General features: G+C 42.0%; 1 long non-coding RNA gene across 1 annotated transcript; it reads left to right on the top strand.

Annotated features, from left to right (window-relative positions):
* The first annotated feature begins 2,259 nt into the window (after positions 1-2,259).
* Positions 2,260-9,390, top strand: LOC128906059 (uncharacterized). The gene is made up of 2 exons (XR_008465060.1): positions 2,260-7,896; positions 8,915-9,390. It is a non-coding gene; the product is annotated as an uncharacterized LOC128906059 (long non-coding RNA).
* Positions 9,391-16,339: the final 6,949 nt, after the last annotated feature.

The raw sequence follows: 16,339 nt of genomic DNA, 5'->3' as shown, positions 1-16,339 counted from the left end.
GAAGTTTTTCAGAATCTGTGTGTGAGAGAACCTAAAAGGAAACATCTTGATACAATTTTAATTTTAGCCCTTAAATTGCATGCCTGTATATAATGTAATTAATTTTTTCCCCTAAGGGAAAAAATACCCGTGATTTTTGTCATAGCAGGGTGAGAGTAAAACGCCAGGAACAGAAAAGTAAAATCACAGAGCAGTAGATTATAATCCAAGCCCAGATCTGAGTCTAGTGAATGGGATGAAGTGTCTTTGCTTTCACATGATCCCTTCCATTTTAGTGTTCTTAATTTATTTTGGAGATAAACTCCGAAAGGTTAAGTCCTTGAGCTGCCTGTGCTCTGGATCTAAGCCACTTGTTTATTATGGAAAGAGCATACGTCTCCATCCTTGGAGATGATCAGAACTTGACTAGACATGACCCTGAGCAATCCAATCTAATTTTAACATTGAATCTAACTTCAAGGTTGGTGCCTACTTTGAGCAGGGATCAGACTAGATGAGATCAGGAGGAAGGATCCTTCTGACCGAGATTTTTCTGCAAGTTTCTTTATATGTGCCATAAGGCATTCTGGCTAAAGCAGTGAGTAAAGAAATTGATTGACATTTTTCTTGCTATTCTACAGCATGTCAGTATGGAAAATCAGCTATAGGAAAACCAACCCATGAGAGTAAGGGGTTGCTATTTAGGGATTCTGCAAGTTAAATTTCTTTTTCCCCAATATATTTGTTTCCTGCAGAAAAAAAATTACAGAAACAGGCTTCAATCCTGTGTGTTTTGGCATTTCTAGCTCCAAAACAGGCAAATCTAGAAGTCTTGTCTGTCTGCACAGCAAAAAGTGACCTACAGCAACTGGACGGAGGTGGTGGCCTGAGAGTTTGGTGGAGGCAGGTTGTTGGTGTCTCCAGCAGCCTGTCTTGGTCAGCCTTTGCTGATAACTTGTTTGCAATTTCCCTAGTTTTTTCCTGCCTCCACTCCCGCTCTCCTTCATCTCCTTCTTTTCTCTACCAGTTGCTATTAGCTAGGAATAGCACTTAAATCCCACATAAATCCTTTTTAAATGGCCATAATATGCGTGCTAAAATATATGTTCATAGGAGAAGAAAATACTCTTAGGAAAAAAAGCCTCCTAGAACACAAGATGTATTATCGTGTCTTTGTTCAATATGCAAACACAGAGTTACTCCAGTTTTTGGAACAGAATAAGAAACTTTGAAAGTTAAATGGCTTTTGACAGCTATTCAAATTGAGAATTACAGCAAGTATTTCTTCAGTCTGATCTCTGAGGGCTTGATGATCCCTAGGTTCAGGCATTCATCTGTGAAGCCTGAAAATCTTGTAATCTAATGCTCAGCTGCATTCAAAGAAAGTTGTGTAAGAAGCTGAAAATCGCTTTGCAGGGGGTGAAAGGAATATAATTAGGAAATTATACAGAAGGCTGATCAGAGCTTAGGACATTGCCGGTATAAGTCAGTGTAACCCTCTGTCAATCCAAAGATTTATTCCATCTTCCATCATCTGTATGTAGGACGCAAGAGCAGCAAAGTACTTACTAGTGTATACCACTGCAGTGGAGAGAAAAACAGAAAACCAGAAAGCATGGATGGCAAAGTGAGGATCTGTCTATCTAGAAATCACTCAGAAATCTCTTTATTATTTCCTTCATTCATACCGTGAAGTTCAGGGTTTAGAATGTGCTGAATGTGCTGATATTTAGATGCAATATTTGAATGGTAAGGAGCATAACACTATTTAAAAAGGAAAATAAAAGCAGTCAGAATTGAATTGTGGGAACTATGTTTCATTAAAAATGAGGTTTTGGTTAAAAGGAGCATAATTAATGACAGCCACACACGTAATACCAATTTCTGTAGTGCTTCGCCACAGAAGGTCACTGTACAAACAGCATGAAATGGTACTTCTGGAGACAAATACAATTTATTATCTTGAAATGAAACATTTAAACTAGAAATGGACAAACTGTCATGCAAAATGCCAGTGCTCATGCAATCCTCTTCTGTTCTCTCTTTGACTTGCTTTCACTCCTACTAAATGAGGTCAAAGATAAGATGTACTATAAAATCCCTAAGAGCCATCACGGAAAAGCAGGTTTGCTCCCTCGTTAGCATGTCTCTCTCATCTCTTTCTTTCTCTTAGCGACGCGCATCACCCTCAACGATTTGAGGGCCGGAGCAGCGCCGGGGGCAGGTGCAGGCTGGGAATGTCCCCGTGGGGAGGGGGGTGAGGGTGGGTGCTGCGAGCTGCCCCAGGAAGCCGTGCTGGCAGCCAGCGGGCTCGGGGACAGCGAGGCCAGGACGCACGCATCCAGCCTGCCCATGTCCCAAAAGCTCCCAGTGCGTGGTGCAGGCAGGGAGCGAGTACAGGAATAGGTAAGGTGAGATCAAGGCTACGAGTGCATGAAATGCTCCTTGGCAGCACCCCAGCTCTCCGCTTGTCGTGCTTTTCATTTATGACCGTTACTTTCCAGATTGGCTTTTTGGTCCCAGGCCTTTAAAACGGGACAAAACAGGGCGTCTTCAGTATCTTGTTTGATGGTCAGCAGCAACGTGAACTCTGGTGTAAGATGGAGACTAACTAGGGTAAGAGCAGCTGGAAGTGGTTTTTACAAGTGTCTCAAATGCTGCCATTTCTTCCAAATGTCTGTGGTTTGAGGGCTGGTGATGCAAACAGGCTTCACCGACTCCTTTCCTATGCTATCATAGGAGTGATAGCTTTCTCTTCTATTTTTAGCTTGGAGACACTGCGGCAGGACAATTGGACTGCTAAGGTCGGCCCAGTCTGGGGTTTTCTCTTTCCTGGGAATACTTGTCCTCCAGCCTCTTCCTTCTTATTTTCTGGTGTGATGTGATGAGACTAGGGAAAATTCCCCTGGGCACCCTTCTGAGAAAGTCTTCCCTATGTCATACTCGGTTCCTACAACTTTTGCATCCAAATGCAAGCCTGTTACACAATTTACAGCTCTGGAGGATAGTGTGCCTACCAGCATTGCTGAGAAGAGCACTGTAATGGATTTCCCTCTAGTGATGAAATATATCAACTACAGAGTATTCTACATATCTAAAGTACTGGCACAGTAAGAGTAGGTCTTTTTCCCCCTTCCTTTCAAACAGCCACTTTGAGAGGGGAAGAAAAGAGAATCAGAAGCTTATTGGATCTGGAATACTATGAAATCAAAGTGTAAATAATAGGACTCTTTACGATAAAAAAACCAAACACCAAATCCACAAAAAAAACCCAACCCCAAACAAAAGCAACTTGTTCAAATTAGAAACGAAGTTTTGCACTAAATAAACCTTCGCATCAGGATGTTATTCTGGAAAAAAAGCCACTAGCTTGCAAAGCAAGATGAGTATCATCATGTGTTTTCTGGTGAAACAGGTAACCCTTTCAATAGTTCTTTTCTCAGTGTTTAGAAAATATTTCATCTTCTCCAGGCCTGAGACTGTCACTGTTTTCAGAGCTGTTGTCCTGCGCCAGGATTTAAAAATTATAGCAGAAATAGGTGCTCCAGGGCTGAAAATCATGTTAGATTCAGGTGTGGATTCATCTGATTTTGCTCCGCCGTTAATGCATGGGCATGCCCTGAAGGACAGCAGCGTAGGAGCAGAGTCCGTGTGGACGCGGTGTGCTGGTGGGAGGCTGGTGTGGAGAGCTGCCAGCCACACCTTCACTAGCAGCTCATGCCTGGTTAGGGAGCAGGTAATTTACACCTTGCTCAAGGTGTCTCTTGCGCAGATTTCCTTGGATCCAAGAAGGTGTGAACACAGGGGAACATGATTAGAATTCAAAAGCGTTGAGAAACTGGAGATATGGATTACTTTTATCATGGAGATAAAAGAAAGGTGGGGCAGGAGTCGCTGTGTACTGTCACTGCACAGGGAACAGATGTTTCGCTTCTGCAGGAAAAGATCAAAGGACATTTGGGGATTGCAGGTCCAACAGTGCTGCAATAACATACTATTATGGTTTGAGGAACCCACAAGAATTTATTGATGTTTAGAGAACTATTCTATCACCCGATGACCCCTCCCCACCTGGGAAGGAGAATCAGGAAAAAACAAGAAAGCCTGAGGGTTGAAATATAAATAGATTTATTAGAATAATACTAAATAATTAAAACTAATAGTATTAAAGAAACAATATTGATCCCGATAGCAATATAAAATATACAGGATTATACTCAGCCAAAGCTATCAGCAGGAAGCTGTGCACTCCCAGCAGGGACAGCAAATGTCAGACACCGCAAGAGCTACGGCTTCGGGAGTAAGGGAAGGGATCAGGGGTCTGTCACTGGGGCACGGAGTTCTCAGGATGGCTGCCATCAAGTAAGAGGAGAGAACTCCTCAGTAAACTTTCTAATTTATATTGAGTGTGTCATTCATGGTATGAAATAATCCTGTTGACCAGCCTGGGTCAAGTGCCCAGGTCTCGCTCCTTCTCATCTCTGCACCTGGCAAGGCTCAAAAAGACTGAGACCTTGAAACCCACATACCATAACTGGCTATAAAGTAAATATTCTCACAAATTCAGACACTCGAGTCTTCTAGAAATGCTATTTTCCCAAGCATTAGAACAGACCTCACTGAAAAGTAAAATTACTGAAAGAGAAATTCTGTGTTGCTCAAACCAGGACACATACCAAGGATAGGAAGCAATGGAAGAGGCTGCATGGTATGTTGTGGAGCTGCCACAGCCAGAGCTCTTTAGGTTAGACAGTTTATTTTTCGCTGTAATTTTCCCTTGCCTTGAAGCTGGGCTTAGACTAGCTGAGCTCTTGTTGTCCTTTACTGCCTTATGGCTACATGAATGATGTTTCCTGTGGTTAAATCATAATGTCTGATGCCTGAGGAAGAGGTGCTGGCACCACAGTCCTAGAATGATTCATGTAAAGAGACAATCAAAGATGAAATATAAGGCAATGCGGCAGTTCTAGTCCTGGTTAATTTGATGACTGCAGAGGACTGAGTGATTAAATGATTAGGTACCAAGATTTTTAATGAGTTAAGAATCAAATCACGAGTTACTAAATGTTGAAACACTAGATAGGCAGCCTGGTTTGCATAAATGGCTTGTATCCTGATTAAAAACACTTTTTTGTATACTGTCCTTAGTTCTGTAGAAAAGACTTGATGCAAAGTGCTAAAGCTAAAGCTGTGAACAAATTTTTGGTTGACCCCGACTTGTACATTCTGGCTAAATCCTGCCCTCTGTCTGTGTCCATCTCCAATCACCTCCTCCTCCTCGGACTTTACTGAGGTGGATCCCCAGTCGTTGTTGGCCTTGCAGGGTACAAAATTCCCCCGCTCAACCTTCAGCCGTCACGTCTGGCCCTTTCTCACACACCTCCTCCTTAGACCCCTGTAAAATCCAGCCATCCCTCCTGGCTCTTCTAACTTCTGGCCCCCTAACTTCTGCCAGTTTCTCCCATTGTCATTTGTCACCTCCAGCAATTTCTTATGTCCCTGCCAGCAATACCTCCACGTCCTGCTGAGACAGCATCAGCGCAGGCCAGGGACCAGCTGTCTACCTGCAGCCATGATATCTCATCTCGTTTCTTCCTTACAGCTCGCTCCTTCAGTGATCTGCCTCTCCTCCAGCCCCCATCTCTCTCCACACACACTATACATTATATTATTTAATATGGTTTCATCCACAAAATACTAAGCATGTGCAGAAAAACAGGCTTAACAAATAAAAATCTAAAGAGCTCCCACTGATTTCTTTATGCATTTTGAAAAGCAGTATTTTCTGCAAACCCACCAAGGGGAGGTGGGAGAAGGAGGGCCATTATAGCTGCCAGATGATGCTATGCACGTCCTGTGCACTGTGGTCATTACGATCATAAAAAAAATCCACCAGCCTGATAATTTTAAATTTCAGGCTTAGTGGTCATGAGATATTTGTGCAAACACATAACACTCAGCAAAAACAGCTGTAAGGGTGCAGAATCGGAAAAATAATCAGCATCACTTTAGCAAGACCTGAAATCATTAAATATTTAAACTTCTCTCTCTGAGGATTTTAATTCTATTTAAAGAGCAATGCTTCTCTTGCACATGACAACAAGAATGGTGTTTTCTGTGTCAGTAAATTTACATCCACGCTGTCTGTAAAGTCAATTATGCATATTTTAGAAATTAAAATAAATTATTTCTGTCTTTTAGAGTTGTTAGCATCACAATACCGATGTAAAAAGACCCATCTGTAATTAGAGCTTTTTCATTCCCTCTGATGAGATCACATCTTCAAATGTTAATTTTGGATATATTACCATGCAAAACTTCAGGGCAGCTCGCATTTTTTTGCAGCAGCACATTAAGCGTGTATCTTCTCAGCTTCGCTTGCAGTAACTGGGAATTTTTCTGTAAAAAATTCCTAATGTAGGCAAGACCCATAAGCTAAGAGCTCAGTACAAATTATTTTTCTCCTGCAAGTGCACTCGGGACCAGAATTGTTGTTACATTGCAATCAGGAAGCCAGTCAAAAACTCTCCAGCTGCTTCACAGCATAGTTTAAATAGCTTAATGAAGAGTAGGATGCAATTGCTGCTGCTGGAACACAGAAACTTTCTCTCCCGTGAGACCTTAATTAACGAAGATGCAAAAAAAAAAAAGAAAACGCCCTAATTTGACATCCCTCTGGCAGGCTTTGCAGGACTGACTGTGTAAGAACTGTTTGACCTTGTAAACTCAGCAGATTTAAAATGCATCTAAGAGGCAGCGTAAGTACCCAACCTTATTCCCATACTTGCTTAAAACCTGTTTGTTTAAAAAAAACTTGCATCTTCAGGTATATATAAACCTTCATTAAAAACTCTATCAGAGGTTATATTTGATTTTTATCAAATTAATTGCTTTTCTGAATTGTATCCAAAATAACTGGTTTATGTCTAGACCTTTTTTTTTTTAAGTACTTCTATGCAGTGCTGTATGATTTTGGTTTCTTTAAGACAAGAACTGTTCTCTTGTAACCGTTTTGACTTAAGACACACAGTAGCATTGCTTAAATCAGGAAACTCAAACTTCTAAGTGTTTTACAGCTTTATACTTTAGCAGCAAGATGCCAAGGCAGCTTGTCTTGCTTTGTCGAGAACTCCCATGTTAGGGACCAGCGTAAAGGACAGACCACAAAAGACATAGATACGAGGAGAGGAAAGCTGTTAAACGCATTTCAGTGGATATTCGCGTGTGCCAGAGGGCTATAAGGCAAGGCACACAAAACTGGCTGTAAAAATAAGCAGCTCCCAGAGGTGAGTGCTGTGTCACTGCATGTGTTTTGGAGAAGGGTGTAAAACGCAACCGGGCTGAAATGTCCCAAAAGAATTAATCGTGATTTAGTCAGCTAAAGAATAGGATACAAAATGCTCCTCATCTGAACTCATTCCTGATAAACAAACTGAGAAATGGCTTCAGAAATAAATAAACTGTCTGAGAAACAGACTCTGCTAGGAAAGCAGCTATCGCTGTTTTTTTTTGTAGCAAAGGAAAGGGGCTGTTAACTTGCCCTAGTAACATCCAAAGGAATAACATGTTTCTGTGTCCCCAACTACTGAATCAATCGCATATAAAAACAGGCCAGAAACTCTTTTTCTTTGGGATTTATTCTCTTCTGTTATTTGCAGGTGGCAAACTGCCGTCCCAGGTCTCGGTGGGATCTAGGAGAGAACCAGGGCAACCCATCACCTCCAAGGGACGCGGCCGAGATAAATGCTATCAAACTTTCTTTGCAGTGTGCCAGTAGATAACGGCAGCAGCTCAGCCTCACGAGTGGCCCACCTATAAGCTGTTGATCAATATGAATTAATGGCGAATTTGAGAGAGTGTTTTCTCTCAAACACAGGGAGAAAAAAAGTCCATACCTGCAGCTGAAAAATATTTCAGGTAACAGCAATGTAAATACATGGATTTTGCAGCCGGAATGAGTTACCCTAACTACAGGGACTTGATTTTCATAAATAAGAAGCATTTTTGTAAGCGGTTTTTACTAGATCAGGAGCTGATATCCTCCATGAAACTAAAGCAAGCAAAGTGAGCTTGTTCACGTTTGCACAAGGCGGATTCTGAGATGTCTGTTCCACACTGCGTATGTCCTAGAGAAGGTACTGAACAGCACAGTTGTTGTACGGTTCCCTTCAGGTTTCTGGGCGGACCTCTTTTGTGGCCTTCAAAAGTACTTGTTTTACAACATTACTAGGGGCCTTTGCTATAGCAGTGATTAACTTTAAATTAGTAGCATTTTTAAGCTAGAATGCTCCCTTTTCCTATTCAACATGGCAGTTTAGATTCTTCTGGAAGACAAATTTAGTATAAAATCACGTAACGTTTCTGTAGTATGAACATATATTCATTCCTAGAATTTTATCTTTTGGAAAAAAAAAAAAATTGATGCTTTCTTTTCGTGCAAACATCTTGCCCAGAAGGTCATACAAGAAGCTGTATTTTGCTAGACCTGTGTTTTTTTCTGTTAGGCAATGATTTGGCCGTTATTAATCCAGTCACGTTTGAATATATCCTTTCTGTCACATATGAAATCTAAAAGCTCAGGCACTGGGTACTGTTGGTCTATAGGCTTCAGTGTACATTTTCTCATTAAACAAAAGAAGAAATGGAACAATCCAGGAAAGGAAAGAAGGAATTTCTGGTGTTGTAGCTCCTTAGCGGTATAAAATTGTGGTTGGCGTGACTAGGTTAGAGAGAGACTGACCACCCTCCCTCCCAGTACAGCACTGGGGCTTTGGGTGAAGCTGCCTGGAACCATGTGGGAAGGACATGAACATGGGCAGCTCTTGATGCCCCAGCTGGTGGAAGACCACTGGAGATGAGATCCTGGCCTAGGCAGTTCCTCGGTTTGAATCAGTACAGCTCCTTCTCATATTTTTCTCTTTTCTTTGCTTGGAAGGGGAAAAAAATCCATTGTGGTAAGAAGCGGATGAAGTGGACAAAGCCCTGAGCAACCTGGTCTGACCTGAGAGCTGGCCCAGCTGTGAGCAGGAGGTTGGATGGAGTTTCCCTGAGCTCCCGTCCAGCTGGAATTATCCTGTAATCCCAAAGGGCAATTTTTTTCATGTGAAAGTAGTGGCCGGGTCAGCCATTTATTCAAAGTTATGCTATGTGATGCAAAATGTTGTAAGGGTAACTTACAGTCACCTGTATTCGGTGTTTTTTTAAGAACTTTCCCACTGTTTATGAAAGTTAATTTTTCTTTGTATTTTAATTAAATAACTTTTGGTGACCTTCTAGTGTATCTTGGGTATAAGAATCCCCTAACCTTTATCTGTCCTTGTTTATCAGTTTCTTCGTGGAAAAGATGATCCTGTTTTACATTTCTGGAAAGTCCCTAAGCTGTCGTTGATAAACATGCTGAGAATATTATAACTTAGTTTCTGTTTCATTTATTTCCATTTACCATTTTTTTGGATATTGGCAGTGCTGGCTGTGGGTTTGGGATATGTTAGCTCCAGATTACTTTCATAAGAGTAGTCTGGCTCTTCCGTGACTTCCCAGGTCTAAAACCAGCATGCAATTTTCAGTTGAAGCTGAGACGGCGGGAGTGCGCGTGCACTGGCTTTCTGCAACAAACACTCCGTTGTGCGAGTACAGTGAAAAGTCTTTGGATTTTAAATTCTTGGCAACCTGTGAAGCTAAACACACACTGAGAACAGCTGCTCAGAAGAGCCCGAGTAATTGCCTTAATCAGACTTGAGAGGAGCGGTGGCTGGTGCCTGCAAAGCAGAGGGGAAGCATTAGCGAGAGGGCAGGGGCAAGGCCGTCACTGCTACCTTCCCGAGGCACCGAGCAGTGTATGGCAACCAATGTCCACATGGGTAGGACCCGTGTGTTTCCAAGTCTTGTTGTGGGGCTACGCATCCTGGTGAGTGCGAAGATGCGACAGGTGGTTTTGCATACATTGTTCTGACACAGCTTGGTTGCACTGGCCTTGTGGTGTCCCAGGGGTGCTTTACCCATAACGACGAGTTTAGTACATGGGGGTCTAAGCAGTAAGGTCAAAGACAGTGTGAGCAGCAGAGCCCAGCAAAGGTCTTCGATGAAACAGAGCCAGGTTGTAGCCGTGGGGTATTTGAATGGCGGATGTGCAGGTCGTGTGGCCTGTGGATTCAGAAAACGTTGCCGAGTGTCCTCCCTGCCCCGTGCAAAAGTGACAGATGGCACACAGGGTCTGCACGGGCTTTTGGGCAAAGGTAGAGGAAAGCTGTTGAGCATAGTTTTTGTGGGTGCTGATGACTTCTTAAACTGAAGTCCATTTTGATTTTTTCTGAGCTTTTGTCTACACAGTACTGTTTGTGGTCTGAGAGAACGTGATATCTGGCCTGAGCCACAGTACGATCAACAGCGGCATGGCATGATGCTAACATGCTGTTTCAACCATCTCAGCTATTGCAGGTATCTCACCGGTACTGTGTTGTACAGTGAAGACACATCGTTACTTTCACACGCTGCCACAATACTCCTGGAGGTGTATGCCTTCAGCATATAGGTGCCTCGTGTTCTTTTTAACCCCTTTTGGGTGTACAGAAGTGGGGCTGGCTGGTTTCGGTACTTGCTTGTTGCAACTTTCTGCACAAATCTGTTTCAGTGAAACACCAGTTTAGATTTGTTAAACACTCCACTCCCGTGTTCTAGTAGCAAAGCTAAGCAATTCTTGCAAGCGTTTAATCATAAATGGGTAGGGCGCTGCTTTGGAAGCGTCCAAAGCTACTGCTTTGGAAAACAGGCATAACACATCAGCCACAGCTGTAAATAAAACATCCAACCATGGTATAAAAGTAATCAGATGCCTGTTCAGTAACTGATAGTGCAGAGTTTTTCATTTATTATGACTGCCAGGGTTAGTTCAGCTAAGGCAGGAGGAGTTTTTCTGTTGACTGACTTACTGACTCTAAGGTACTACCTGTGGACTTTGAAAGACATTTCTTCAGTTCTCAGAAACTGTTAGGCACATCCAACCCATAGCTCATTCCTTTGCCCACTACGGCCCCTTCATCGCTATGTTAATCTCAGTCATAACAGAAGATTTGTGCTGAATCTGTTTCCTGTTCACACACAAAAACTTTGAGTTATTTGGCTTTAGCCAGAGTTAATATTATCCTCTTAGGGGCTATGTAAAATTGGTATGAGTCGCAGTTTGTTGACATACAGCATGGAAAGAAAAATAGCCTAGCCAAGTCTGCTGGTCATCAGGAAAAGTTTGTAAACTCGTGAGCCTTGTTTGGAAGCTGTTTTCCCATTTTATAGTATGTCTCCGTAGCTATGTAAGAAGTGATGCATGATGTAGACAAAAGCACTATGAAATCCTATACTTGCCTTTTGTAAAGATCAACTGAAGAAGTTAGGTTAGGAATAGAGAAAAAAATATTGGTTTTATTCAGAAAAACAACAAAGAAACTGCATTTCCAGCTACCTTTCATCTATTTGTCATTCAGGATAAAATGCCTGTCATTGCAACACTGCAATGTAGTGTGAAACATTAGATAACCACAGAACAGTTTAGAAGCAAAGACATAATTCACAAGTCTGATTTTTATGTGGTGATGAATCCCAAAGAAAATGGAGCATCAGCAGATCTGAGGCAGCAGGCTTCACCGTGCAGTCAGTTGATGTGAACCCTCCGGATGTCAATAAACTTCAAGCCGCCTTCTGCACGTCATAAATTCTAAAGAAACCACCAAAGGGAAGATATTTTTCTAGAGAAGAAATGAACTTAGATATTTTCTGTACTTCTGTACTTCTGTAAGAGAGAAGCAGCCTAGCTCCGCTCCAATTCTTAGGAATTGCCATATGATCTCCATTGTTTTGTGCAGCCGTAAAGACACCTGTTCCATGGCCAACATGTGAGTACGCGCTCTCAGTAGAACCAAAACAATGAAGATTAAACAATTTAATTATACTTTAAGTTATAAATAATCCTCATCTTGTCTACCAAGTGTTCTTATATCAAAAAGAAAGACTTAAAGTATCTAATCTACTTTTCCTATTTTATTTTCTTGTCTACTCCTTGAATTTGATTAAACTTGGGTAATAAAAATGAACTTCTCTTTCCCTTTTATTTATCAACTTTTACTTGCAGTGCTACTAGACTTGCAGTGCTACTCTTTTTTTGAAAAGATGTGTATAAATCTTCTGTTTCTGCAGTAGAGTGATTTATCCAAGATTCCCAGTCTACATGGTTATAGGCTCTGTGACTATGATGAAAATCAGAGCATATTAAAATTTAATTCAAAATCTAAGATTCTAAATAAGGAAAATAAAAGGATAAGAAATTTGTGAAGAGGTAGTGTTAGTGTCACAGTTTGTGACAAATTAAAACAATCACTTCATCAAAAAAAAATTTTTTAGGGTTGATAAAACTCCGTTTTCTTAAAAGGGTATTATTTTTTTCAAAGTCTTAAATTCTGGGCTTGCAAAATCTAGAAATGTCCTTTGGAAATTCCTTATGGAAATTCTTCTTTTCCAAAGTTTTCAGTTGTTTGACTGAAACATGTGGATCATGAGGAACCCAAAGAGAGATCAAGACCACCAAGTAAGACAGTCCTACAGAGACACATGGATATTTGGAATAGATGAGGTTGGACCTAAGAATTCTACTGACACTTTCAAAGTCTGAAGATAGCAGATAACAAGAGATCCTGAAACCATTTACCTTTTCAAATAGGCTACTCAATCAATGATATTTCAGAGTAGATAGATGAGAGAAAGGTTTAGAAGTGTTGTGTTTTACAGCTCTTCACTGAGCCCTGGAGTGCTAGCGAGAACTGTAAACATAATAATGTAATGATTAATAACGTTAGTAACTACTAAAATATTATTTACAGAAGTCTGAAAATCAGTTGCTGTAAGCCACAGTAGTTCAGGTAGTAGCAGAGAGACAGACAGCCGTATCACTGAAACAATCAATCAACACACGTGTGAGTACATCAGGTGCTGAATATTGCCATTGACTAGCCAGGCAGGGAAACCTGGCTCCTTCCAGTTCTGCATGGACGCGGTAACAGGGCAAGTCGAAGCAGAAGACAGAGAAGAGCAGGAAAAACAGTTCCTCAGGCTGTGTGATAGTGTATTTCAAATTTACAGTGAAAAACATTCCCTGTTTTCAGCATTGGTAGGTGAAGAAATCAGTAATACGACTGCTGCTGCTCATGAGGGATAAATGCTGAATACGACTGGAGTTTTTTCCAGTAAAGCAATTATTTGTATTTTTTGTTCATCGCTCAAATGCAGACTGGCATCGGGAGGACCAAAAAGACATAGAGGCTGACAGAATATAACATATGGGATAAAAAATCCCGTTCTGGTGCATCTCACCGCTACTGGCTCTTCTCTGATGGATGTCATTTTCTGATGCTTGCTTTATAGCTGTTCAGCACTTTTATTGCCCTGCCATCTGTTCTAAACTGTTAAAGACGCTTTTATTCTCAATCTTTCTTCAGGGATGTAGAAGAGGCATCTGCCTCCAACCGTTTAAAATTTCCTAATACACATTTACAAATTATTTATGCAAAATAACTCAGATAGATAGATACATTTTCAGTAGGTTTTACAGATGTCTGACAAAAATGTAATTTGCTTACACCGTTAAATAAAACATTGTTGAAATCTGGCATGCATGCCAACATGGAAAGCTGCTCATTTTATATATGAAATTAATAAAGTTAGGCTTGAAATTTGTGGAGTTCTTAACCCAAATCATTAATTTTAAACATGCTCTGAAGTATTTTGCTGAATGAGAACCCTTAACTAACTTCATATTGCAATTTTTTGAATCTGTAGTCCTAACAGTTCTAAATATAGAGAACACATTTTACTAAGCCTTTCCATCACAAAGCTCTGTGTAAACACCGGTTAATCCAGTTACCACACTGGGAACTCTGAAGTGGAAAAAGAGACTTGTTAAAGGAATCAGAGTGGATTTAATGAGTCTGAGCTGGGCTTAAAACTCAGGAGTTTTCCAAGAAAGCTATTCCTTGCTGCTTGCCATAAATCCAGTGGGGAAAGGATGTTTGCAAGGCTCCGGGGCATTTCCTGCTGTCCAGTGGGATATCCACATGGATACGACGCAGCAGCCAGGGCAGGGTGGAGTATGGTCACCCTGGGGTGCCTGGGCTTGGATGCCCTAAGGCATTTGATGGTGGCATGACCCAGGAAAGGCTGCCAGTCATTGTTACTGGGGGATAACCCCAGGCACAGGCCATTGGCATTGGTCTGTGGGAAGCAAGCGAGGGTAAGTATCACTTTTTGGTGTATTGGCAAAATTTGCCTGGATTTTTATGGGGCCATGTTTCTGCAGCAGAAGCTGGCTGCAGGCAAATCCGAAATCCCTGCTTCAAAAAGGAGATTGCTGGAGCTGCCAGAAGGGGGTCTTGCTATTTTACTTCGGGCAGAGGAGAAATGGAGACACATATTTTGTTCAGCCTTTGCCCCAGAAATGGGCAAACTATCTTGGCTGAAGCTTTTGGTGACGGAATGTAGGGGAAAATCAACGGATAACAGATGTTCATTGTGTAAAATTTAATTCCAAGTTGTTAAACAACTGTAAGCAGGACTTTTCTAGCTTTTATACTTGGCGCTATCACTTTGTATTCATCAAACAATAATTGTTAATACTGTGTGCCTTCTGTTCTCTCTGTACGCCCTTCGTTCTGTTCAAATGTCTAACAACAGAGCAATGCTGTCAAATTTGAAGTGCAGCAGCTGGAAGACAAAGAGAGTATCCTTAATGGGACAATTTTCATGCAAATACCATGCTTAGGGAGCTAATTGCAAAATTCACCTACCTGAAAGACAGAAAACCGCTTGGCAAACAAATGTCTTCACCAGGCCAGTACATTCGAGGTAGAAATATCTTACTGCCCACAATACTTTACTTACTTATCAGTTGTTCATGAGGGAAGATGGATTACACTGAAGAAAAGCATTAAATCAAATTGACTCAGTCATAGAATCATAGAATCATGTAGGTTGGAAAAGACCTTTAAGACCATCAAGTCCAACCCTTAACCTAACCCTGCCAAGTCCACCACTAAACCATGTCCCTCAGCACTGTATCTACACATCTTTAAATACCTCCAGGGATGGTGACTCAACCACTTCCCTGGGCAGCCTCTTCCAATGCTTGATAACCCTTTTCACTGAAGACATTTTTCCTAATATCCATCCTAAATCTTCCCTGGTGCAACTTGAGGCCATTTCCTCTTGTCCTATTCGCCTGTTACTTGGGAGAAGAGGCCAACACCCACCTCGCTACACCCTCCTTTCAGGTAGCTGTGGAGAGCAATAAGGTCTCCCCTCAGCCTCCTTTTCTCCAGGCTGAACAACCCCAGCTCCCTCAGCCGCTCCTCATGAGACTTGTGCTTTAGACCCTTCACCGGCTTCGTTGCTCTTCTCTGGACCCGCTCCAGCACCTCAATGTCTTTCTTGTAGTGAGGGGCCCAAAACTGGACACAGTACTCGAGGTGCAGCTTTCACCAGTGCCCAGTACAGGGGGACGATCACTTCCCTACTCCTGCTGGCCACACTATTTCTGATACGGGCCAGGATGCTGTTGGCCTCCTTGGCCACCTGGGCCTGCAAGTCCGTAACTCCTCCTTGCAGGCATCCCACAGACCCTTCTCCAGACCCATCTTTCACAAGGACCAAAAGTCCCTGGGTGCTGCTTTCCCCTTTGTGTGGACAGCCAGGCAGTGGCCTCTGCCACCACGAGCAATGCCGAGGGTGATGGAGAGGAAGATGGAGAATTACCACCAGCCCAGGGCAGCCACATGCTCTGCAGGCTGTGCTTTCCAGGACCATGGCTTTTGATGGACTGGAGCTGTAAAGCGCTTGCTATCCAGTGTTTACACCTCTGAGATACCTGCTGGCTCAGCTACAGTGCTAGTGTTTTACAAAGGGAATTCAGAGCCTGGCAAAATTAATTTAATGAACCAGGGTTATAAACATTATGACCTTGAGTCCTCCTCATGGGCTTTCCCTACTGAGCTAACTGTCCCTCACTGTGGCTGGTCTGGATCTGATACTGAGGAATTTGAGAAGGGTTTTAGAGATAACGATTGGTGTCTGAGAAGTTCTGGAGATCCAAAGGAAGTACAGACATCTAAAAATAGTTTTCCTGCTAAGCAGGAGTTGATCTTTTTAAACTGGGCATGTCTGTATGAAAAAGAGCATTTCTGCAAGTGTAAATATCATATACAGTCGAAAGTACTCTCCGGTATAATACATTTTCTATGCAAACTCCAGGTGCAATTAAAGTAAATTCAAATTTTAACAGAAGCATCAAAAGTACGTGCCATGTGAGCATGCAGATCTGTTTATG

The sequence above is a fragment of the Rissa tridactyla genome, chromosome 2, assembly GCF_028500815.1.
Source record: "Rissa tridactyla isolate bRisTri1 chromosome 2, bRisTri1.patW.cur.20221130, whole genome shotgun sequence".
Classification (NCBI taxonomy): Eukaryota; Metazoa; Chordata; class Aves; order Charadriiformes; family Laridae; genus Rissa; species Rissa tridactyla.
The sequence above is the reverse complement of the archived record's forward strand: the minus strand, read 5'-3'. Positions and strand labels throughout refer to the sequence as shown.